This window comes from Lonchura striata, chromosome 1A (assembly GCF_050655825.1).
Source record: "Lonchura striata isolate lonStrDom1 chromosome 1A, ASM5065582v1, whole genome shotgun sequence".
Taxonomy (NCBI): domain Eukaryota; kingdom Metazoa; phylum Chordata; class Aves; order Passeriformes; family Estrildidae; genus Lonchura; species Lonchura striata.
Window position 1 is genome coordinate 71,720,983 of NC_140741.1, and position 26,858 is coordinate 71,747,840.

Genomic DNA, 26,858 nt, shown 5'->3' on the forward strand with positions numbered 1-26,858 from the left:
TCCTTATGCAAATCAAACCTCTCACAGAGAAAAGGCCCTTCTAGTCCACTTTTTTACAGGAAAGAAAACCCAGCTTTTATCGACATGGGTCAGATAAAATGAAATATTCAACTTTCAAAAAAGGAAAAAGAAAAAAAAAATTGGCACTGGTTTTCACAGAATTTCTTTTAGCTCTTTTCAAAGTATTCCTTTAAATAGATCTTTCCTTTTCTCAGCTTTTTTCCTGTATAATGCATATTTTTTTGCTATCTTTTTCCATACACACCTTTTGTTCTAAACAGAGCGAAAACATTTATTAAGCAAAGCAGACTTTGTCTTAATTCATTTAAGGTCTTGCTCTTTTTCTCATTACAAGCTGAGTTAAGCAAAATTATTAAATCATTTTCTTAATGTTTTTGACTTACCTTAATTTTTCTTTTTCCCTCCACTAATGGGAAATGCTGTTACTCATTCTCAGTCCATCTGCCTAATGGAAACTAACTTCTGAAAATTAAAGTGCTAGCTTGTAAGTTCTTGAATGACATACCCCTATCTGAAGATTAATTTGTGCAATTCATGACTGATGAGATGCATTATTATCTGCAAACTTATCACCTCTCTTACCCAAGTTCCAGCTCAATCTGATCTTTGTTAAAGCTAAATGAGAACAAATGCAGTTCTTCAGAACAATGGAAAAAGGTGCAGAATGCAGTACATTTTGTTTAAATCATTTTTAGAGACACCGTCTGTGGGTGTTAGTATAGTTATGAATCATTTTATAACAAAACTTGAAACAAAATAAATAAAGAAACAGAAAAGAAACTTGTTCTTAGAGAACAAGTCCATTAAAATGTTTCCCATCTTAGCACCAAAAAGTGAAAAAAAATTATCTTCAAAGGATTTGAAACTGCAAAATTATGTTTAGGGAACACAGAGTCAAGCAAATGCTCACTGACATTTGGATAGGGGTTGTTTTTATTCTAGAGAAAATTCCTGCATTCACTCAATCTCCTTTGTGAGTAGTCATGAAAGCCTTCCACACCTTATCTTCAAGAGTTTCTTCTAAGAAGATTAAATATGATGATTTATTTTTGGGGCTTGTGTGAGTGACTTGCTGGGTTTGGGGTTGCTCCCACAGCCCTGGCATGAAGGCTGCTCCAAAGTCACTGTTGTGACACAACAGCAGATCTGAGCACATTGAGACAGAGCAATGGAATCAGGATCACCACTCCATCCCCACTTATCATGATCCATGGTCAATCTCACAGTCCAAGCAACACACACACATTATTTAGTATTTTTTGCCTCCTGCCCCAACCTTGTATTTGTCAGTGGAGGCCTTAACTTCCAACTGGGGAGCATTGGATGAATATAATTACAGCTGCAAGGTCTGAATTTCAGTTCCATGCCTTAGAATTGTAGAATCATATAATTGTTTAGCTTGGACAATTCCTCTAAGATAGGGTCAAACCATTAGCCTACCAATTCCAAGTTCACCATGTTCCTAAGTATCACACTTATCTGCATTTTTAATGGTTTCAGAGATTGTGACCCCTACAGTCCCCTGGAAAGCTGTTCCAATGCTTCACAACCCTTGTGGGGAAGAAATTTTTCCTAATATCTAATCTAAACCACTGGCATAGCTGGAGGCCATTTCCTCTTGTTCTACCCATCTTCTATGGATCTGCCTTGCAGGGTGGTTTTTCACCTCTTTTGGCATCTATTCCCCCCCACCCTCCTTCACCTGTCAGGTCAATTTAGGCTGCAATCTCTCTGAGCCTCTCTGTTTTTTTAGTGTGAGGTGCTGATTTCTAAAGAGCCTCTCAGTATTATCACAGTAAAACTAAATCACTGTGTCCAGGAGACACCAGGGGTTGAAATCTGGTCTCACATGCCCTGATAAATGCTGACAGAGTCATTCATACCAAGTGACATGTCACATTAGATTTGAGCTTCTCTTACTAAGCACTGTAGTAGGATGATGCTTTCTACTGTCAGAAAACTGTTCTGGTTTTGGATAGAGCAAAACCTCCAGTTTCTGTGGCTCAGTCTCAGGATGTGTGACTTCTGTAGCTCTTCAACCCAACTATCCTGGCCAGAGAAAAAGGCTGGAATGAGCAAAACTTTAAAGTAAATAGCAGAAGGAATCTGAGGACTGCTCAGTATTGAGGACATATAGATGGCTTGCTGAAAAAAACCAAACAAAACCCAGGAGCCTTTACATGGGTTTCAGAGAGCTTTGGAGGAAGACCACAAACAGCTCTGATACATAGTTCTGGTTCAACTCTTACCTCAATGTGAAGAAAACCTCTGTAACATATAAACAGCACTGCCAAGGGCAACGGTTTGTTTTTAAGATCACAGGGGAGTGAAAGGGCTGGGAGGGGAAGAGAAGCCTAAAACTTCTCAAAGACTCTTGCAATGACTTTTCCTTCCTGTTCTATGCATTGATCTCTTTTGCTCAGATTAAAACCTCCAGCATCTGAAAGACACCCACAACTGACACGTATTCCACTAGACTGAAAACCATTTAAAAATTATGCTGTACTGTGGGTTTTTTAGAGTCACACAGTGATCAGAGCAGAATAGATTTAAGACAAGGTTATTTACATTAAAAAAAATTTGATCGCTTGTCTAACAGCAAAACACTGTTATGTCATTAAATGATAAGCACTGTATATGGGACAAGGATATCTTTTCTTTTCATAACACTGAACACATTTCTTATCCTCCTGACATTACAGTAATTTAACTTTGCAAAGTTATATTCAGATGCTGCTAGTTTTAAATGCTCCTGTACATGCTTATACAATTCATATTATGATATCCGTTCTCAAAATAACTGTCAAGCCCTCCTGCTTTAAAGAAGACACAGTATATTGCCCTGAAACACTGTATACTGCAGAACCAGAGCAAGAAAATTGTTAAAGAATGTTAGAACAATGATGTGGAATATTATTTCCTTGCATGGTAGAATTGTCATTTATCAAAATCTCATTTGGCAAATTGCATTTCAAAAGAGATCCTACACAGCACAGGACTGAGGCCTTAGCTTGTTTGAGGAACAGGGTAGTTTGAAGTAGGTGTTTTGTTCTTTTTTTTTTTAAATCATATTTCGTGTCTAAGGACATGGGTGATGTCCCTGGATATCTGAAAAATGAACACCGCATTCAACTTGTTTCAGTGGAAGTACAAGGCTGAATCCTAAAAAGCAGCATTGTGTTCATAATCTATTCAGTAACTCTCAGGCTATGATTCAGCTCCTTTGGGTTTCCCAGTCACTGAGTCACCTTGATCAGGATCCTGATTGCTGATGGTTCCCCCTGCAGTCAGTGGGGAAAGAAAAGCTCTCATGGAGACTCACGGTAGGAAGCCTGAATCACCCTGGGGCATGACATCAGCCAAATGGAATAACCCATGCCCAAGAGGCACATTGCCGCAGACCACCCCCGGACATAAAATTCAGGAAGGGAAATTATTTTGCTACTATTTCCCTTTCTTAATGAGCAAATATGCTTGTTTTGGAAGGGCAAAGCAGAGAAATAGTTGTCGTGTGTAGAGCAAAGACCGGGGAAGTGAAGCAGATGCACTTCAGAGAGCTCTTTCATGGCAGGAAAGGGAAATGGTTTAAAGATCATACAGCAGTACAGTAGGTTTGCTCACCTTTCACTTCAAAGGTTCACTCATCTTCTGTTCCATTTTGGACAGTGGGATGAGTTATGGGTTATGCTATTTGCTTGGCCATATTTAATGTAGCCTTCCCATACCAGACTAGGCTGGCTAACACCAACCATGGTCAGCAACCCACTTGCTGTAGTACTCTTGGCCAAGATTTCTTGAGATGGCACAAAGTACAGGAAACATGTAAAATAGCCTGAGCTGAAGACAAAAATTAAAATATGTACACTAATATCAATCCTTTTGTTTTCACAGGAAAATGCTGTGGCAGGAGTGATCTAGGTCATTGAAGATTTGAATAGGACCTTCAAATACCACCTCTGTTTATTACAGTGAGTGTTTGGGGATCCTCAGTGGTGGTCCTCAGGGATCCATCTTGGGCAGGGTGCTGTTTAATGGACAGTGGGATTGAGTGCACTCTTAGCAGCTTTGCTGATGACACCAAACTCTGTGGTTGACACACGGGAGGGAAGGGAAATGTCATCCACAGGGACCTGGAGATGCTTGAGAGGTGGGACCGTGCAAAGTTAATGAAGGCCAACAAGGTCAAGTGCAATGTCCTGAACCTGGGGTGGAGCAATCCCAAGCTCAAACACAGGCTGGGCAGAGAATGGATTGAGAGCAGCCCAGAGGAGAAGGCCAAGTATGTTGAAGGGAAGCTGCCAGGTTTGGGACATGCACCTGAGCTGGCTTAATGACATTTATGCCAAGACCTCATTTTAAACATTCTTTCATTTAGAAAGGTTGTAAGATACTTAACCATTGCTGATTAGCTGGTAGGTTAAAGAATCTGTTAGATTCTATTTACCCTTACCAGACACATCAACTTCATTGGTCAACTTACAGATCCAGGAATTGTCTCAAACAGTCAGGTGGGGGAAAAGAAGGACATGTACAGATGCTGATGAATAGAGAAGACTTGGCAAATTCCAGTTGTACACGGTTAAATGAAATCTAGGGTACAATCAAACTTGCCATCCCCTTCCTGCCTAATGACTGTATTTGGAGGAAAAATCTAGATAAACAGATAAAATAGGAATTTTCCATTTCTCTAAATCCTATGTTCTTGGAATTCATGCACACAATCACATATCCATGTCATTTCAATGTTAGCTTTCCTGTCAAAATCACTACCTGCATCACTGTTGACCACAAGTGCAGCAGCATGGGGTCACCTTGTGTTAAATACTGATAATCTGTTGAGTAGCCTTTTCATTTCTAGGGTGCAGCCTCTGTTAGGTAAACAAAGAAACATCAAAATAGTTAAGAGGAAAATATTTTGCAAAGGTCTTGACAAGCAGGGGAGGTTACACATTGGTTAGAAATGCTCACAGTAGAATCCAGTTGAGCACAAGTCCCCAGCCATGGCTGAGGAGCTCTGGGCTCTGCCAGTGAGCAGTGCCAGGGTACTGGAGTGTGCACAGTAAATTGTCAAAAAACATCCTGGGAAACGCAAAAGAAATAGGCTGAATTCTGCCCCATGAACCACCAGGCCAAATTAATCAGAGGCTGCTTGACAAGTCATGAAAGACAGATTCTGTGACAAGGAAGGGGGGGAAAAATGTAATCAGAATCTGTCATTGTGCCAAATCAATCAGAATTTGTAGACCGGATCCTGAAACTCACTTGTTAAAGTATGTTTAAAAACAAAACCAAAAACACTAAACTGGGATAAAACTTTGAAGTCTGCCAGTATGCTAATTCACTGTTCAAAACTGATAAAAATGGGTAAAGCAATCTGAATATAAGCTGTGGCATTAAAATATGGGACTTAAAACTGAAATCTGATGCTCTGAAAGTCATAAATATGGGCATGTTTTAAGGTAAACACAAGGATTTTTTTTCATGTTTATCAAACACCAAAAGAATGCTCTGTAATGAGCTGCTGCTATCGGACCTACAGCTTCAGGAAGTGGTGCTGATGATAAGAATTTTGATCAGCATATCTGCATCCAGTGCAAAATAGATATATACCTCTTCTCCTTCTGCACAAAAATCATAGAATGCCATAGTTTCATACTGATTTGCTAGATGTAAAATAAAAAAACACCCAACCTTTATAATTCCGTTTCCCAAAAAAAGAAGTTGGAATATCTATCACTGAGCAGATAGAAATTGTAGCACTTCAAATTAAACTTTCGCAATTAAGTCTATCTCAAAATTCAATTTCCCTTTTACCACTCATTTTGTCAGTTCATACAACAAAAAATAATATGAACAGCAACACCTTTTACAAATTCCTGTCATGCTTCCTATTCAAACTGCTGCCATCTAAAACTATCTCAGACTATGGGAAATACTGACATGTTTAGGATGCAGTTGTTGTGTTTCTCCTAAATTGGATGCAAGTGCTGAGTTCTGACATATACAATTTTAGACTCAGTCTGGTTTCCTTTAAACTAGATTTCTTTTGTAGATCTCATTGAGACTTGAGGAAAATTGTTTCAGTGCTTTCAGTCTTTCAGCTGCTTAAATTTGGAAATATATAGATTAAAGTGAGATTAAGTTAATAAAAGAACAACTGGGAAATTGAAATAAAATAAAACAAAATATTTTTTTTTAAAAAAAGGAAATAAAATTTCCTTTGCATATATTTTAATAATTTTAATAAAATGCCTAGGAAATAAACCTATGCTTTTCATATTCCTTCAGCATTTTCCTGCACATTTCACTTGATAATTAGGTTACTACATAAAAAGCAAAGCATGGTCCTCAATTTTAAAATACCTGAGCACATCCTCAATTTTCTGCATAAAACTACAGCCACATGAAGCCTTCAAAACAAATAAGACTGCTCCCTAATATAAATGCATGTAGGCATGTTCACAGGTCTGTGTTTCAAGGTTTGATTGTTAATAATTTTTTTTTATTTGTCCTAATTACATTTTTAATTGAAACATACAAGAAAAAATGTGTTAGGTTCACTCTTGACTAATTCACACTCAATCATTTTAACACAAAAAAAATAATATAAAACCCCAAACATTTGCCTTTCAGTTGAATCCAAGCATAGATAGTCCAGCCCCTCAAATTTATTTTGAGAAAGTTATGAGTGTTTGAGAAGAAAGGGGAGGGAATAGGCTGGAACTGATTTATGAATGCCATATTGTGTAGCTAAATCCTGTTTCCCTCTGTTATTACAGAATGTTGCTCCTTCCCTGCAGATTAACAAATAATGAAAAATATATACTAGAAAGATTCCAGTCTTTCCAAACTATGCATTATAGACACTGCTTATGACTGCTTTGATCTTTTCAATTTCAAAATTGTAAGTCTATTAAAGGTTTAGGATACTAAGTATCAGGAGCTAATCTTACATTAAAGTGATTTGACTCACAATAGTGTGAAATGTTGATACAACCATATATGCTATTTATTTAGATGCCACACAAAGGCCTTTTAAATGATGCTCTCACTTTTCATAGCTTCAGGGAACACACCTGAGTCTGGTTCCTTCCTTCTGTAAAGAAGCCACCAGGCTTCAGACCTGAGAAAAACTCAGGAAGAAGCTTCATGAGATGTCCATGTTCATCACTCTTTCTGCAGTTAGCTTGGCCTGTTACAGAAACTCCATAGAAACAGAGAATAAAACCAGCAAATTAAATCCAGCTGAAGCTAATATACACTGGGAACTGTCAGTGTCGTGTTCTTTGTAAATGAATCTGGTTTCTGTGTGCACAAGAGGTATCACATAAGTAATAACAGCTTTTCAGTGCTCTTTTTAAAGTTCATTCTAAAGGACAGATCAACTCTTCTGTCATGCATAAGATGAAAATGTCTCAGTTCATGTGCCTGAAATGACTGCAGAAATAACATGACTGGAGAAATAACATAACTTGATTAATGATAACTTATTTGATTATAACAGATCATGTAATTTGCTGTGGGAATCAAAAGCCCTGATGTCAATCATTCATGTTAATTGGAGAGTGAAATAAATTTCTGCAGAGTGTTTGTTTGGTTTTCACTGAAGAATGGTGAACCTAAGTGTTTTATGCTTTTAGGTCCAGGATTTAGGATTTAAACACACAAGGTCTTGAGCAGACCTGTTCTGTTCCTAAAGTGTCTTAAACACATATTTAAGTGCTCTGCTGGGTCTCTCCCAGATGAGACAGCACCTTCTAGGGCCAAACCTTCAGTGCTAACTGAAGAAAATTAAAAATTTGATCTTCTGGTTCCAACCCCAGCTGCTAGCACACAATGAGTTCATTACACCAGCTCAATTTCACTCTTTCCTCTGATGAGGTGTGTTCATCAGGGTGATGAAAAGTAAACAAAGTTTTCAGACTTCCTAAACTCTGCCTTCCCAGGCAACCACAAACATCTGTAGAGGTGGAGATACCACAGCTATCATAGTGGAAACTGGGCTTGTCCTCCCTGTGCAGAGGCAACAGTGAGAGAAATCCCAGTAACACACTTTAACTGTGAATTCTCTTCTGCTTGGTTCCCCTGAGCACCACACAGCAAAGGAGGCTTGAAAAATAGCTGAAAATCTCATGGTGAAGTTGTAAATATTTAGCCTTTCTTTATTATATTCTAATGTATATATTTGATAAAGAAGACATTTTCTAATACTTCTTTATTTTAAAATGTTATATTAAATGCATGGGAAAAGAAGGTCTTTTTGCTTGATTGATTTGGGGATTTTTTTCACATTTACAAGTATCAGATAAGATTTGGTCTTTAATAAACCGCTTTATGATTGCTTGGCATGTGACAAATATTATGACATCATTGAGTCTTGAATAAGCAAGCATTCATCATTATCTATTTCGTGTGATTATAAGACTAACAATCTTTATGCATGATATGGGGTCTGAATATCTCTGAAACTCCGTTACAGCAATTTTTTTAAGAAATAACACACTCATGACTATGTAACTTGATAAATACCTTTGTTTTACAGATTTGTGGTTTCAAAACATTCAGGAAAAGCACCTCCTTTGCATTTTTTCTGACTAGATAAAAGCCTTATCCATTACCTGGCTTTGTTGCTAGTCTTTCAATATCATAAACAAATAAATAATAATTTAATGTAACTCTGAAAGGATAGATATGGCATGTAAGGAATTGGTTTTCAGCTCTTAAAATGATAATGGCTAAAAGTGTATTTTGAACCCAAACCTGAAATCCTCAGTTTAAAAAAGTATTTCATCATGGTAATGATGTTGTGCTAAAACAACTTATTCCTTTATTTCAAGTCAAGTGCAGCATTAATATTCCCGCTGTTCAAACGAAAAATACAAAATTCACTTTATCAATTTGCATTATAAACTTTCTTCTAAAAATCAGTATCTGAGAATCACATGTAGAGAAAAAACTGAAAAAAACTGAAATCACCCAGAAACAAAGCTGCATAATATACATTAGTTTCAAACTGGGAACATATCTGTACAGATTTTTCAAAACAACTGACCTTGTCAAAACTACTTAAAAAAGAAAAAAATATTGTATTTAAATGGTCTGGAGGATTGTTGCTACAAAGAATGGGAGATTCATGCAGAAGGTTCTAAAGGAATTACTTGATAGGAATGAGGAAACAGTAGTAGAGGGATAATTTTATTTTAGGGTTGTTAAGAAGTAGCAGAAGTTTATGTAAGAGTGAAATCTCCTTCCTACAACTCCTACATCTACAAACTGCAGGTCCCGTCAAGGTCTCAGTGGGACAAAGGCATAGAACTCTATTGCAGTGATTTCCATGACCTGATATCTTTTTATAGAAAATTATTGGGAAATGAAAGATGGTTCTGAGATATATTTCATTGTTATGAGTTTCTAATCTACAACATTTTGAAAAGATTATTTGTCCACTTTCTGCTTGGCTTTTAAAGCTGATGAGATTTTCATAACTTTTTTCAACATTCCAAAATTTTAAAATTAAAATCTTCAGCCAAACCTCTTCAGATGGCTTCCTTATTGCTAAAAAAATATTTATGTTTTAATCAGAACAAATTAAAAATTGAATTGCAATATAAAAATAAGCAAGTAGAAAATTCTAAGCTAAAACCCGATTCAAATTTTTCAGAATGTTAAAAAAGGAGGATGTGCCAGTGTAAGAACTTTGTGACTAATCTGCTCTTGCACCCAGGGCTGCTGGAGAGGTGAGGGGGTTCCTTTCACAGGGTGGGAGATAAACATCCAGTGTTCATCTTTGTCTATTGGATAACTCAGATAAATTGTAGGTGACTACTAAAATGCAGAATTCATAATACCATAGAACCATGAAACCATGGAATCATAGAATATCCTGAAATTGAATAGATATACAAAGATCATCAAACTCCAGCTCCTGGCCCTGCACAGGACTGCTTGATCTCCAAGGTCCATTGCAAACCCTTAACATTCTATAATCCTATGGTTACTCCTGAATTCTTGCAGTAGAGTGCCCTAAGATGAAAATATGTTGCACAGACTAGCTAAGTATGTAAGGACATACTTTTAATAGGAATTTTTTCAAGTACAATACAGATTCAGAACATTCCCTATTTCATCTAGTATGTCTGATGAGTCTTTTGAGTTTAGCTTTTGGAGACCAGTACATCTGGCATTGGGGGTGGGTTTCTGCAGCCAAGCCCAGCCTGTGTCTGCATTTTCTTGCAAAAGCATTGATCCTTATGATGCTATAGTGTCAAGCTTCACTCCCAATAGCCTGTAATGACACCAGCAGATGTGATTCCTCTTCCAAATTTCAGCTCGAGTCCTGACCTACCTATACATTCAAGTATAAAACTTTTTGAAATGACTGCTAGAAACCACAGGTTGTGACCTGAAGATTCCACTTCTAATAAAAATGAAAACACCAACCCAGCAACAGCTGATGTCAACAAGTTTCAGATGCCCGACTTGCAGCTCTGCAAGGGAGTAGATCTGATTTAGACTAATGGCAGCAGCTTTCCTTATCAAACAACATCAACATAACTTTTCTCAGGGCCCTGGTGGTTTTCACAGCCACAAGGCCTTGATCCTAGGACTTTTTTTTTTCCCCAAAACTTTTAGCTACAGTTAAGGTTCATAAAAAAAGGAGAGAAAACTCCAAAGAATCCGTTCTATGTTGTATACAAAATTCAGTAAGTCCTGAATAATGGAAGTGTCATAAAACTCACACTAGTGGCTGAAGACTTTGGATGAGTGAAAATATCAGGAAAAAAAAAAACCATGGAAATATGCTTTTGAGGTAAAATGTTTCCGAAAAGATTCAAATCCCAGGCTGAGTGGTTTCTCCTCCTTAGTGAGGTACTGTTGTGTTACTTCTCTCTCCCTGTAGGCAGAATCCTGTGAGGACATCCCAGTCTGATGCAAGGTGAACCTGCTGCCACATCTCATCTAATGAATACTCTGATGAAAGTTCCAATAGAACCAAGTAAGAAAACCCAGCTTTGCGAGACAACAAAGATGTAACAAAACAGTTTGAGAACAAACCTTTTCCCCTTCTTACCATGTCCTTGCCTGTCAAACACTTTTTCCCCTGCTACCCACCTTCAGGCTCTTTATTACACCACATGACACCTTCTGTGTGGCTACTGCTGTCCAGGGAAATGATAAAAAATGAATAAAATATTTTTATTGTATTGTAAATAGTTTTGCATTCCCTGACAGTAATGAAACCTTTTGTACCTGGGTGTACATATTGTATTTTCAACAGACCAATGGCTGTATGAAAGAGCTTATATAGGACCTCAAAAAGAACATTTGTTCCCAGACACCAGCACCTCCTTGTTGACTTGCAGTGTGAAGAGTCTAAATGCTGATTAAATTCAGGCTTTTGTTATTTATTCAGGATAAGGATTGGGACTGCAAATTTTCAGAGAACCTGTGAAGTCAGAGGTGAGTTTTTTATGTGCTCATGAAAAAACAGCTCCATTCTCTATTTCTGAACAACCCCAGCCCTCCCAGCCTGTCTTCACAGGAGAGGTGCTCCAGCCTTGTGATCAACTTAGTGGCTCTGCTCCACTAAATGCTTGTGCCAACAGGGTTCCTGGTGTTGGGGGCCCAGAGCTGGACACAGCCCCTCACAAGAAAGCAGTAGAGGAGGGGAACCACGTCCCTTGACTTGCTGCTCATGATTCTTTTAGTGCAGCTATCAATTAATTTACTCAATTAATTATGAATTGGAGCATGATCAAGCACTTATTCTTTTATGGATTACACTGCAGTGGGGTGTAGAAATATTATAGTAGTGTGTGAATTGCAGAATAAAATGAGAAAATCATAAGAATATAATAAGAAAATAAGTTTAAAAGAGTTACTAGATATTTTTCACTTTCCATGCAGCAAACAGAGGTTTGCATTCCCACTGCTTTGGTGAATGAGGACATTTCTGAAGGTCTGAGTCACTTTCATACTGTGTAATGTCTGGGGGTGGCTCACAGGACACCACTTTGCACTTATTGCTTGGTTCAGATCAGCACTGCTGAACCTGTCCCAGAGGGTTTCAGAATCATTCATGATCCCAAATCTTCAAAGCTGAACAGTGAATGAAAGTTGAACTCATTGAAGAACACTCTTGAAAGGGAAAGTTTGATGACAATTTAGCATTTTTTATTTTTCCAAGGAAAGGATGAAGCTTTATTCTGTCTACCCTGCCTGAGACTAACAGAATAAATTTAGTAAAAGAATAAATTAATTCTCTCTGCATGTTTATGCTATACTGAATTCCCTCTTTTGAGATTCTTCTTTTCTCTTGAGTACTGGTTTGGTCTGAAACATGCAATATGCTTACCATGTTTTAACATAAATCCTTCTTATTTAAAGCAACTTTTGCCATCTATAACAGATCTTATTAATGACAACATAATCCCAGCTCTGGTAATGAGTCACTTGGGTCACGAGACAGGCATCTCCAGAGTGAGATTCCTCCCAGTTTGAGAAAAATGGTCCAAAATAGATAGGTTGACATGTCTTTGGAAATGCCTGTACTTGTGAGACAATATTCAAATCTCTTTTCCTCAGTTAAGCCATTTTAACTCTGGAATTATTATGCTGCTTTGCTTCACAAGACTGTCACTCAGATCGTTCACAAACTGCTTTGAAGGTGGAAAGTGTTGTTATGACTCAGAACACATAATTGTGGCCTCCCTGTAACGACAATGGATACCACTTTTGGTTGAAGTGCTAAATAGGAAATAAAGACATAAAGCAAAATTTGCAATGTGTTTGTTAGGCTGTAAACATCAAGTATCCTCCATCAGTTGGGTAATATTTTTTTCTTCACACTTGTGTAAAATTGTAAAGTTACATACCTGAAAATAGTGTACCATTGTATCTGTGAAATTCCATGACGTATTTGCAAGAACCATTTTGTATCTGCTTACAGCTCAAGGTTAAAATTGAAACTTACTTCTTTATCAAGAATGGATTTATAAACTTAGACTTTACACTGCAAGGCAAGTTTCCTATTGAGAAGTCAAAATCTCCACTGAACTACTTCCCCTTTTTAATTGTTACAGACCATTTTTATATCAATTTAGAATTATGTCACAGAAATAAAAATTCTTGAAGAAATAGTTGCTTTTCAAGCAGTTGTAATAAAATCAGGTGTTTTGAGAAAAACTGCATCCAGTGCCAGTATCAAAGTACAAGGAATTAATATAGATAATTTTATACAGAACTAGAGGGAGAAATGGACTTTAAATGAGATAAATAAAGAAATAATAAATATAGAAAGAATGAATAAGGAAAAAATAAATAAAGTGTTATCTCATTTACAGACTAACAAAGAAAACCCACACCAAAGGTCACTTTTCAATTATCTTGTTGTTGAATGAGGAAGAGTTATGGGGGAAAAAATGAACCAGAGAAGTCTCAAATCACAGAATCATAGACTGATAGAATCACAGAATAGTCTAGGTTGGAAGAGACATTAAAGATCATCCAGTTCCAGCCCTCCTGTCATCAGCAGTGACAACTGCCACTATCCCAGGTTGCTCCAAGTCATGTTCAACCTGGCCTTGGACACTTCCAGGGATAAGACATCCAGAGCTTCTTTGGGCAACCTGCTCCTTCCAATTCTCATTGCAAAGGATTTCTTCCATTTCTCTGATCTAAATCTAACCTCTTTCCATTTAAAACTGTTGCCCCTTCTCCTGTCACTACAAACCTCTGTACAAGTCTCTTTCATAACCCCCTTTTTAATATTGAAAGGTTGCAAAAAGGTCTCCTCTGAGCCTTCTGTTCTCCATGCTGAGCAACTGATAACAATCACAACTAACTTTAGTTTTGAACAGGAATGATGAGAGCCTGAAGAGCAAAGGAAATTTAATCTAGTTTTTTCAAGAGTTTCTTCAGCCTTTGGGAAAATTCATATTTGTCACACGCACAGACACCCCCTCCTCCTCACTTTTGTTTAAAGGAAGGTTAAAGTAGCAATGTTTGCCTGCCTTTATTTCTGTATAAATGATTCATAATAATATGCATACATAGCAAATTCAGATTATATGGGAATGAAAATGCGTGTTCTTACTAAAGGAGTGAGATAATCAATGGTGTTTGGCATCAGCACTTGTACACAGGAGTGCAGATAGAAAGAGGTGGGTGGCCTTGTGGTAACAGGAGGAGGAAAAATTAAGTTCTAAGAAATAAGAAGGGGTGAGTAGCTACATGGAAAAAGGGTTATTTTTAGATTTAAGGAGCACAGAGTGTTAATATGAATGTTTAAGCCTTGAGCATTGCTTTGCTGCAAAAGGTCAAGTTCTCAAATCCTATTTTTCACACTGACTTCTTATGGTCATAAAAAGTTGTAATAATATAAGAAAGACAATATTAAGTTAGGTGTAATAATTTATTTTGTTATGTAGGGTTAAATTGAACTTTGTTGTTTTAACTCCATTAATTCCATATTAATGCAGACCATTGCTTTAACCTCCTGAAGGGAGGTTGCAGACAGGTGGGGTCGATCTCTTCCACCAGGCAGCAACTGGCAGAACAAGAGGACACAGTCTCAAGCTACGTCAGGGAAGGTTTAGGCTAGATATTAGGAAAAATATTTTTACTGAAAGAATAATAAAATATTGGAATTGTCTTCCTAGGGAGGTGGTGGAATCACCATCTCTGGATGTGTTTAAAAAAAGACTGGACTTGGCACTTGGTGCTACAGTCTAGTTGAGGTGTTAGGGCATAGGTTGGACTTGATGATCTGAGAGGTCTCTTCCAACCTCATTATTCTGTGATTCTGTGAAGGTATGTGACACGTAAACAGCAAGCAGAACAAATAATCTTTTCTTCACCATCCATTCTTGACAGGTGACTCTAAAACTGATGTAACATTCCATACCACCTACCACTGATTTACCTGTTTTCAGACTGCACTCTGCCAGCCATTAAAGAGGTGTGGGAATGTGGGGTGGGGAAAAGAAGAAGAAAACTCTCAGTAGGTCCCAGTTATAAGCTCTCTCCTCTTTCAGGACAGATGACTGATTTCCTAAAGAACCTCTGTGGCACAGGGAGAGTTCATTCGGTTTAATCAGTCACTATCAGGTCAGTCACTGGACAGTCACTACAGCCTATTTACAGTATTTTCATGGGACACAATGTGACAACCACTCTAGGCAGAGAAAGAATTGTAGAATTATGGAGTCATTAAAGTTGGAAAAGACCTTCAAGATTATCAGGCCCAGCTGTCAACCCCAAGCAGCACCACCAAGTTGAGCTCTGAACCTCATCAAGTGCTGTAATCCCGTTTGTTGAACTTTTCCAGGGATGGTGACTCTACTACCAGGGCATACATAAACTAAGTGCCCAGATCTCCAGATATATCCTAACCACACTGTTCAACACACACATATAGCATATGTTGGACATCTGTTTCAATGTTTTACAACCCTTTCCATGAAGAAATTTTTCCTAATATCCAATCTAAACCTCACCTGATGCAACTCAAGGCCTTTTACTCTTGTCCTGTCATTTATCCCATGGGAGAAGCGACTGACCTGCACCTCACTACAACCTTTCAGGGAGTTGTAAAACAATGTTTTCCCTCAGCCTCCTTTTCTCCAGGATAAATGACTACAGCACCCTCAACTGCTGCTCATAAGATATAGGGGAACAAAGAGCCCCCAGTGCTGGAAAATAATTCCAAAAATATCTCCACAAAGAGATACACTTCGGGCCAATAATATTATTTCAGAAATATCCTTTCTGTAAGGACATGTGTAATCAGTACCTCAGTCACAAGCAGGGATTTGTATTGCTCAGAGGGTAACAACAACACTCAGATGTGCCCAGTTGACTATTTTTTTTGCTTATGCTGAGCTTTGCATATAATATTGCACAGACTGCATGGACTTAATTGCAGTACAACCTAATTGGTTGCACTGGCCAATCTGTGAGATGGAGGTACCCAGTGCAGATTAGTCAAACTCTTTACCTGCAGCTCATGGAGCCATGGGTGATATCAGGATGAATTAGATGGCAGCGCTACTCTCACTGCTCTGAATTCTCACCACAGCACTGCAATGTTTCTGTTTTACATGTGGGGACACATGAACAACTTTTTCCTGTGAAATGGTATTCAGAGAGACGTGGGTGATCAAGCTGACCGAGGCGAGTTGAGCTCTTACATTCTAACTTAGGTCATATTTGGTGTTGAGTTTAAGCGAGAGAGTCTCAGAGATATTTAATTTCACCTGAAAATGCTTAAATTAATCATATTCATGAGATGCCTATTCCTGACCTTTGAATTGATAGAGAATCTGTCATTCACTTACTTACATTAGATCATTAGATGTCAAATGAGAATTAAATCTTCCCAACATAGAATAAAAATAAGCCAATAAAGAGATTTGGATAGGCAAAAAAAAAAAAAAAAGCTATTAGGAGTTTTAAGGTGTCACATCAGTTGCTCCTCACGAAGGAAGACCATGCCATTCACAAGCACACCATCAGTCTTTGTCTGGATTACTATGCACAAGGCTGATTATGAATTACACAAGAAAATTAGTTTTAAATAGAAGAGCAAAGCTGTAAGGGGGCATAAGCCTGGGAACGAGTACAGCGGTCTACAAATACATGTGGGAGGTGAATGCAAAAGAGAGAGAATATAAACCACAAGGTTATCATGAATAAGGATGATATAAAATGTCCATTTGCACATTTAGCCTGGAAATAAGGATATGATCATGTGTTTTAGCAAGTGGCTGACCTATATAAAGCAGGATTCACCATCCAATTCCATGTGTCTGTGATACAGCCTGTGCAATCTCCTTAGCTATTCATGTCTCATTATACATGACACATCCTTCTTGATTCACATTAGCTACAGAATGCTGGTTTTTGCTGACTGCATCTTTCTCTTAAAAGACATTAAAAGGGGGTGAGGGGAGTGAGAAGAAAACCCTTAACTGTGAAAGCAGGAAAAGAGAAAAAGAAGCTTAGTGCAATGTGTACATGTGTGTACTCATTTCTAGATGTCCTTAACACTAAAAACAGTTTAAAACATATAGCCAGAAATGTATTAAGATCTCTGTCTGGAACTGAATTTCTTTTTTTTTTTTTTTAATCTGTCTCACAGTTCTTAGTATATTTGAGATTTCTTAGCTTATAAATTTTCTCAGAAAATTCAGTGAACACTGAGACATGTGGCCTGGTAGCAGCGTTGTCCAAGATCTGTGACCACAGACATGTGTACAGAAGTAATTTGCCTCTTGCTGAAACACAGGACAGGTAGATGCTGGGCAAGGTCTCAGAAAGGGTTCATTTGTTAGGCTCAATGGCTCCAGCATGGGACAAGGTATTGAATTTCTAGACCACGAAGACGGAGCACTTAGTCTTTGACCTAGTGACTAATCCAGTTACTCCTTGGGAGAACATCCCACCCAGAGGCATATCTTGAAAGGCAGAGTCCATGCTAATCAGTGCAACAGCATGACCTACATCCTACCACAAAAATCCATATATGTGAAATATCCCTGTGAGGCCTGGGGCACTCCAGAGGTTAAAATAAGAAACATATTTACTTAATAGTTAGCTAAAGCCTTACCAAAAGCTCTTATAATTATAAAAGCTCCTAACCTTTTTTCCATCCCCCTTTCTTCCTCCTTCCTCTGAAACTACAAAGAGAACACACGCCACACTGCTGGTTTAGGGCACAGAAAGGCATTCAGTCAGATCTTTTTGGGTTATGTCATGAGATGCAAAGGTCAGAAAGTATGAGGAAAAATTAATCAAAAGACCTAGTGAGAAGCCAAGCAAATTTCATCAGCAGAGCAGAGGCTTTTGCAGATGTGATTAAGGAAAAGCAATGATAACTTTCCAGAGCAGGATAGGAGTCCAAAGGCTCTTCAGTTCACTCTGGTGTCCATGCCAAGATGTATGCCTGGGTAAGGGCAGCAAGGGTCAGAAAAACAGGTATTGCTTATAGGCAAATGCCACACAAACTGCTTCTATATATATAGATAGACCCAGCTCTGTTTTCCCCATAGCTTTTGAAAAGCTCTGCTTTTGAATTGCAGTATTTTATCAAGAAGAAGACAAGTTTTAGCTGCTGAACCTACAGAGAAAGCACATTGGGAACTTTTTTCTCAACAGGCATAGTGTATTTTAAAAGAAAAATATGTAAAAAAAATAAGTAAAAGCAAATATGCAAAATACTGAGTTTGTGCTGTTGCCAATACATAGAGGATAAAGTGGCAGTAGTAGTTGGAGAAGGTGCATCCTAGGACTTGCTCCAGACACCAGTGTGCTCTTCCCATGCTGTTCCAAGTATTTCTTCCAAAAAAAATCCAGCTTCTACCCTAAGTGCACTCATGGAGAGATTTTCAAGGGTTCCAGTTATGTGTGAATTAATGTTAGGCTTCCCCGCCTCCCAAATGGAGCACACTAAGAACTTTATTCTTTTACCATTTCTGAAAGAGAGGAAGGGCAATGTTGTTGTGATAGAATTGAAAATACACAAAAATTTGAAAATACACCAAAATTTGTCACCAAAATGGGAAACCAAACTGACAGACAAGATAGTAATCTTCCTTATTCTTTTCATTTACTTTGTTCCACTAGGATCTCAAAATATAACCTAATCCTGAAATACAGAACCCGTGTGGTAGCAAACTATTCCTGTGTGCTTTTTACATGCCCACCTATATAAATAAATCATTAAAATTTATGCAATATTTACTGCATCAAAGCATGATTTTGGTGCCTGTGTGTCAGCATTTTATTTTTTTTGTTTTCATATAATGGATATCTTTCTTCCTTTGTCCATCTGTGGGAAAGTTAATGGAACTGATGCTGAACAGGGAAGAGTTAGAAACTCATGACACTGACCCTGAGAAATTAGAATCACAAGCAGAGTATATCAGCATGGGATTAAGACTGGGTAAATGGCAACTCCCTTTAAATCTGGTGTTCATTATCAAGACAATATTTCCAGAAGAGAAGCAATAAGCAGAGGTCCAAAATATCTAGTAAAAAAGGTAGAGAAAAACCCCAGACTTTGGATATTTTCAATGCCTTGTGGAGTAAAGCAAGCAAACAAACAATAAAAATAAAGAAGAAAATATCAGAAGAAACCTAAATCTTAAATTATTGTGCTTTGTCATTTTTGTCTTCAGCTGTTGGTGTGCCTCATTTTTTTCCCTTATTCATGGACCATCTCATGCCTTTATCACTTCTGATGCAAAACCATCTTCTCCAGGGGACATGAAAATTGTGTACATTTCAAAAAAAATCAAGTTTTTAAGGGACTCTGCTGATTTCATCTTACAATTTGAACAATTCTTTTTTTTTTTCCCTTTTAATATCGTAAGACAGTGGATATGTAGAGAAAAGTCATGGGAAGAGCAAGAGAAATTGTGGATGCTCCATCCCTGGAAATGTTCATGCCCAGGTTGGAAGGGGCTTTGAGCAACCTGGTCTAGTGAAATGTGTCCTTGCCCAGGGCAGGAGATTGGAACTGGATGGTCTTTAAGATCCCTTCCAACCCCATCTGTGATTCCATGAAAACATAAAAGGAGAATTACAGGGAGGCAGATGGACATTGCCTGGCAAAGCTGCAGTAGAAGAATTTATGTAACAAGCAGACTTTGAAGGGTTTATCTGGACCATGGTCTGAAGTCAGGGTGTGTTGAAAACCTTGGAATCAGCAGGAAGGTGTCCATTGATTTAAGCTATTGATGAACCCTAAATCCAGCATACTTCAAAACATGAATACAAAGACAAAAGTACCCATAAATATTTCCAGACTTGAAGTCCATCCTGCAATTCACACATAGAAACTTTGAGGGTATTTCATCAATGCTGAGTCCTTTTGCATGCATGTATGAACAGCTAAACATCTCCTCCCTGTTCCTGAGAACAGACATTTTCCTGCAATTCTAGTACATCCTTTGTCATTTGACATTATTTCAGGTGACTTCTCTGCTATTCAATCATGCAAGATAACCAGGAAGATAAATGCTTTTAGGGACAGCAAAGAACAATACAGCAGTATTTTAATGTGTCCTGAGTTTCTCTCTTCTTCTTTCTTGTTTTCTTGTTGGTGTTCTTTTTTTTGTTTGTTTTTTCTAATTTTAATTCCCCCCTTTAAAGTTTACTTGACAACAGCATTTATTTAATGTTGCTGTTTCTACAGGTTAACACTATTGTTTTATCAGGGAACATTTATCTTCAGAAAGAAAGTTATCCTAATACAGGACATATCTTATCCAAGGGCAAATAGAAATTTCCAGAGGGTAATGTTAATGTTCCTAATGCTATAAAAATAAATGAAATCTGATTAACACCACTATAAAGAAGTAAATCATAGCTTGTATATAAAATATAGTTGCCTTGATTTGGAGCATTATTTTTGGCAGTTTAAGGCAGTGCAATAAAAAATGTGATGGCACTAAAAAAATGAAAAATATCTTAGTGCTTTGGCATTATAAAGAGAGCTTGAAATCTATAAAACTGGAAAGCTTTTAAAGTCAGCTTTTCTCCAGTGAGAAGGAAGTAACACTGCATGTCTTTCCTTAGGTTTCTGACATGGAAAGTTATACTTGAGCTGTGGCGAAAGTAGGTTTGTATGGAAATGAGAATTTGATTAATCAATTTCCCTCCTCCAAATACTGATACATTTTATAGCAGCCTCTGATACACTCCAAGATGTTGGAGTTTTTCTTCCAATTATGTTACCTCATGGAATTCTGAGTGGAGTGATAAGAACTGAGCTGCAGTGCACATACCCTTCATCTTCCTCATCTCTGCAGAGGGCAGAATATCCAAACATTCAGAATATCTGAACATTCAGACCTGCCAGACTCTCGTTAAATCAGGATGAACTTCTAACCAGAGAAAAAATCTAAGATGTGAAGTCAGCCAGGGACAACAGGTCTGTCAGGAAAATTGCCGCCTTGGTGGCAGATCCCAATGGCTGTTACCGTCCTGCTGACTGGAGAATGGCAGGACAAAGGAGGATGAAAGTTACAGGAGATTGTGCTGCAGCACTCATGTTCTGGACACTTCAGGACATTTTACCTCTCTACCAGAGAGGTAAAAACTAGCAATGACCAACCAAAGTAACCACCAAAATAACAACCAAAGTAATGACCAGGATGGCAAGAAATTTGATCTGCTGGTGAGTCCCTCCCAATTTTATCCATCATAATTAAATTTCAGAAAGGAAAAAAACTTGTATATCCAAACGGAATAACAGCCATCACCAAGAAGGAACAAAACTAATAATTCTTCTTCAGAACACCAAGATCATGTTTCTTACCTTCTTTTCTTGCCTCTGGTATACAACTCACTAATGGGGAGAATAAGCAAGAGGAGTTGAGATGTGCACAGGGTGTTGATCTTGGCATGGAGGCATGGAGGAGTGTTGGAGTGGAAGGATGCAGGCTCTTTAGGAAGGATGGGCAGATGAGATGAGGAAGGGAGTTGTTGTCAGTGACCAGCTGGAGTGTGTGGAGCTCCACCTGGATGAGGATGAGGAGCCAAACAAGAGTTTATGGGAGGGGAGGGTCTCGGAAACAAGATCATCAATTAAGTTGCTGGACACCAGCAGCTTCTAGGGCTATGTGAAAGAAATTTCATCAGGCACAAAACTGAAATTTTGGTGTCAGATCCAGATGCAGTTTTTAGATGCCGACAAACTAAGATGACTTTTCCTTGAAATAAGCTGGGAGCTTCTCCACTTCTGAGCTGGCAGCATAAAAGTAGTTTTGGCCTTCTATTGCATCTTGCTGTTGATAATCATTAGTATGAAACCTAGGAGGAATTAAACAGGAATAAATACAACATTCCTGTTGTATCCTGTAATATCAATTTCAGGATACAACATTTTGAGGTAAGCTGGGTGGGATCTCAAAGTTCTCTACTAAGGAGATTTATGCTGTGATTGATTTAAATTTTGTAAATGATGTAAACACAAAAGAATCCTCTTCTTTTCTGTCCCCCGAAGCACATAAATTCATGGGCCAGATTCTGCTCTGGTTTTTATATCCCATAAGCAGTCCTGTGGTTCCTGTTGTAGAATTAAATAGGATCAAAGATTCTGCATTGGCTGTTCTGACACTTATGCAGAGAAGACAGGCATGGCCACAGGGATCTGGCCAAGAAGTCAGCACCTGTGTTGGATCTAGGCTGTAGGTGTTAAAAAAAAAGACCTTCCTTAAACATCTGAATTTCCTATATGCTCAACACAAAGAAATGAGGTGCTTTGAAAACCTTCAGAGACAGGGCTCTTAAGAATTTTAGGAAATCCTTAAAACAGATAAATGAGAGCTGACTTTGAAAATCTTCAGGGCTTTGTATCTTGCCACACTGTACAAAGCAATGTTGTTGTAAGCACCAAAACTGTCAATATTCCCAAAATGTACAATGAGGAAGACTATGTTCAACACTGCATGAGCATCTACAGACTGAAAATGGAAAGGCACATTTTCAAATCAGAATTACAAGAGCGGGACATTCTGGCTTTCTGCAGAAGTTTCTCTTTTGTAGTTTCTCTGAAATTCATGTTATCGTCAAAATTAGAAAAGATGGATTTTTCATTCGCAAGTGTCACTTAAAGGAAAATTCAATTTTCCATGCAAATATATGCTTGATCTTAGAAAAGTACGGAATTTAAAATAAAGGATTTCCTTCTCCAGTTGCCTGGTGTACAGGAAACATTTGCAGTGACAAAAAATTTACCTTCAACTCCCTGTTTGTGTATCCAGACCAGAATGCAGGTATTCTGAGGTCCTATCCAGCAGGTCATTTGTTTTACATCAAAACAACTGCTGTGAACTTCCAGAGAAAATTCTGTGTATTCTGAAATTACACTTTTTTGTTGAAATAAACCATTTGAGGCAATATCAAACAAAGAATGTAGGACCTATTTCTGTTTTATTTGGTTTTTTTCTCCCTATGTCTCTATATGACAATGATAAAATTATGCAATATTCCCTTCATGAACACATCTTCAGTACAATATAAAGTCTTTATATCGAAGATTTTATACCTTAGACAGGAATTGCATCAACTTGTTTATAGAAATGGGAATAATTTTAGCAGTGTAAGGTATCTTTACATGACAGCTCATTGCTTTAAGCATCACAGTTTAACTGATGTTAATTGAGAAACAATTATTTCCCTGTGAAAAGAGGAAAAGCCATCTACTCTCTAAGGAAGATATATTGCTTCATCTTTATTTATTGCATTCATATGTACTTTGACACGTTGTGGGGCTCCAGAATTAAGCTGAATTAAACTTGCAAGACTGTGGGGTCAGCATTGAAATTCTTGGCTCCAGCTGAATTTTAACAGTGCTATGAGCCAATGTCAGACACAGCCGTAGTCTGAATAGGTGAGGTTCTGACGTTGCAGGTCTGCAGCTGGAATAGTTTGAAACATAAAACAGAGGGAAGACACTCCCACGTGTGGAAAAAGGCTGGAGTCTCCCCAGTAAATACATACCAACGTTCAGCTGCAGTGAGCAGAAGGAAAGATATGAACAGAGCCAAGGGGAAAGTTTCAAAAAGTGACATACTGAACACTTTGAGAAAAGACTGGATTTTTTTTTCAAATCCATCCTTGTTGCCACAAAGTACACAAGACAAATTGTTTTCAGAAAAGGGAGAGATCCAGGGCCATGTCATTTCCCACTGCCGCGCTCCCGCCCCGGTTCCCTTTGTCTCAGCCCCGGCTAGCTCTCGTCCTGGGGCGAGGGCGGGCGATGGAGGCACCCTCCACCGCTCCCAGCTGGGGTTTGGAGAGTGCCTTTGTGGGTTCCGGGCAGCGCTAGCAAGCCTTGCGGTGGTAAATGAAGAGCGGATCCTGCTGGGGGCTAAGTCCGAGTTTATTGTAGCCCAACGGGGCCAAATATCTTAGAACGATGCCAGCCAACAGGAACAAGCACAAGGTGCTTGCACTGGCTTATAAACTGTAAGGGAGGGGTATCCAACGACCAATGGGGATAGGGATAGGGGGTGGCTCCGGGATGGGGGGATATGGTGGGGTCCAATGGGGGAAGGATATGGGGGGAGCCCCAGGTCCTCGCCCAATCACCCGGTGCCCTGAGTAGAAGCTTCTGGATGGATGGGAAGGGGCACCGAGTGATAGACAAGGCACCCGGGGGGGGTAAAATGCCTCTTTCAGGGTGATGGATAGATACTGGGAAGGCGGGAAGGGAGGACAAAGCGGGAAAACTGGGGATAAACCAAGTTGCACACGGGGGTACAAAGGAATAAACCAATACATAATACAGGGATAATAAAACATATACATAACGCAACTCCACATCCCACCACTTAATTCATTTACTTAATTAAAAATTAATATCTTCATATGTCCATTATGTCAAATTTCCAAGTTAGCAAAGCCTGTGAGATTTTGCTATTGAGCTTGTCCATACTTCAACATTTACATTTGCATCTCTTTTTCTGGTACATTATTCATTACCTTATTTATCTATCTTTTTAATTTTTATGCCCATCTGCTTAATTATCTCCTTAGAAAGATTATCAGTGCCTTCCATTTTCTTTGATGTCAATTTGAAAAGGGACAATGAGCTTAGAGACAACCATCATTCCAGCCATTTTGATGACATGCTTTGTCCTTTGACCAGCTCGGCAATCATCTGACCCCCCTCCTGACCTTTGCATAATTACCTATCCAATTTCCTTATCGCCATTCTCCCTTTGAGTTCCTAAAAGCAATATAGCTGTGGTCACTGTCAAAGTCACGGTGACCTTGTCAGGAATCCTTCTATTGCCCTAATGAGATAACCAATTAATCACTTATTCCTTTATATCAATCTCAAGTAATTTCTAAAACTCCTGTTATGTCTTCTTTTTTGTTTTGAATAAATGTTAATTAACTTGACCAACTTTAACTCTTTTGCATTCACACTTAAAACAATAAAATGTATCTGAATAGATTTACTCCTATATTTCCTCCAAGTGTTCAAAAAGATCAGTTATTTTCCAGATTAATTTTCTTCCTCTACTATGTACTCTTTAAAAAACGTCTCAGGAAATTTTGTGGAAGCAAATTCTGTGAAGCTAATCCACAAATACTTCACAATAATAAATACCAAAGTTTTTTTCTGAAACATTTATGCTTCAGCTTGCTTTTAAGCTAAAGTTGGGGGATATTCTACCTGCCTTCCCTGCTGATTTCCTAAGTCTTTCAAAAACTCCAGGAGAAACAGATGGACCACTCCTGGAGACCACTAGAGAAAACTATAACAGTCAAAAAAGTAAATTTGTTACAGATTTGTTCATTTGGCATTCCTAACCCCTTCCTCTGCTTCTTAAACTTGCAGAAGTATGTTCCATACTTCTCAGAGGATTTTGCCTCCATAAAAACACTGCCCCAGTTTAAATGTATCAAGGACCTGTGCAGAATGGAGGCAGGAAATATCCACAGAGCCATAGATTTATAAAATTGTTTGGGTTAGAAGGGTTGGGACCATCAAGTTCCAAGGGCAGGGATGTCTCTCACTACCCCAGGTTGCTCAGATCCCCATCCAACATGGCCTCTGGGAAACCTGTGCCAAGGCTTCACCATGGGTGAAGTAAAAAATCTCTTCCTAATATCTAACCTAAACTCACCCTCTCTCATTTTAAAACCATTTTCCCTTGTCCTGTCACTATCTCTCCACATAAAAAGACACTCCCCCTCCTTTTTAAGGTTAAGGTACTGAAAGCCACAGTGATGTCTCCCCAAAGCCTTCTCTTCTTAATGTTCAACAGCCCCGGCCCTCTAAGCTTGTGTTCCAGCTATAAATAATGGACTAATAAAAGAAAAAATCTGTAAAGTCCATACAAATGCAACAGAGTGGGTTCATGCCAAGACAATTCCAGCTGTTGCTGTGCAGCATCAGTCCAGATATCTGTAGCCACAGCATGTTTGTGCTGATTTTTAGCCTGAGTTGATAAGCTTTAAATGCACACATATAAAGCCAGCTCAGCTGTCCCTGGCCTGTATCTCCTCTCAGGTCTGATTCCAGGGGTAACATGTGAGGAGCTGGCTCAGGTGTATGCAGCCACAGGATATGCATTCCTCAGGAGAAGTTGAATCAAGGCTGAGAGTACAGGACCCAGCATGTTGTTAGGGATATCAGGCAAGCTGGCTTTGAGAGAAAAGACACTCATGGGAAGGAATATCTTCCAGGAGATGTCAGGTGAGACAGGCATTCCATAGTCTTTTAATCTGAATCCCAGACAAGTTATTGCAATAAAAAAACTGAAGTGAAACCTTTTGATAGATATATATATATACATATATAAATTTTGAGGTCAAAAAGGATTATTCTGATTCTTCACTCTGATCTATGAATAGCAGTATTGTGGGCTCCTACTGCACCCCCATCAGACTCTTTGCCATCCCAGAAAAAGCAGAAAAGTCTCATCAACAACATTTCTCTGCAGCAAGTACTCTTAATTTTGTCATGAATCTCTCCAAAACTGCACATAAACAAAGTCAACAGATGTTAAATGTATGATCAATAGGAAAAGACTGTAACTGAACAGCATTCATCTCTCCTTCAAAACTGACATATTCGTGGAGGGAAACAGTGCCAAAACAAATACAAGCAAAGCAATAGCCTGGAAATACTTTAAACATATTATTTGAATTCTCAGAAGTATCATTTTTAACTTAAAGTAAACATTGGCATGCAAACATAACAGTCTGCGTAATCCAGTCTTGAAGTGTAACTTTATTTGTTATGGGGATTTGCTCAAGGAAAGGAGGAGGGAGGGCGAGGTGGGAAAATAAAATAAAAACACCCCTCTTTCCAA

General features: G+C 38.4%; 1 long non-coding RNA gene across 1 annotated transcript in view; it reads right to left on the minus strand.

The window, feature by feature from the left end:
* LOC146763527 (uncharacterized) overlaps positions 1 to 21,101 on the minus strand; it is a 56,143-nt gene extending 35,042 nt beyond the window's left edge. Inside the window, exon 1 of the long non-coding RNA XR_014952210.1 lies at positions 405 to 21,101. This is a non-coding gene — a long non-coding RNA (uncharacterized LOC146763527). The remainder of the gene's footprint in view (positions 1 to 404) is intronic.
* Positions 21,102 to 26,858: the final 5,757 nt, after the last annotated feature.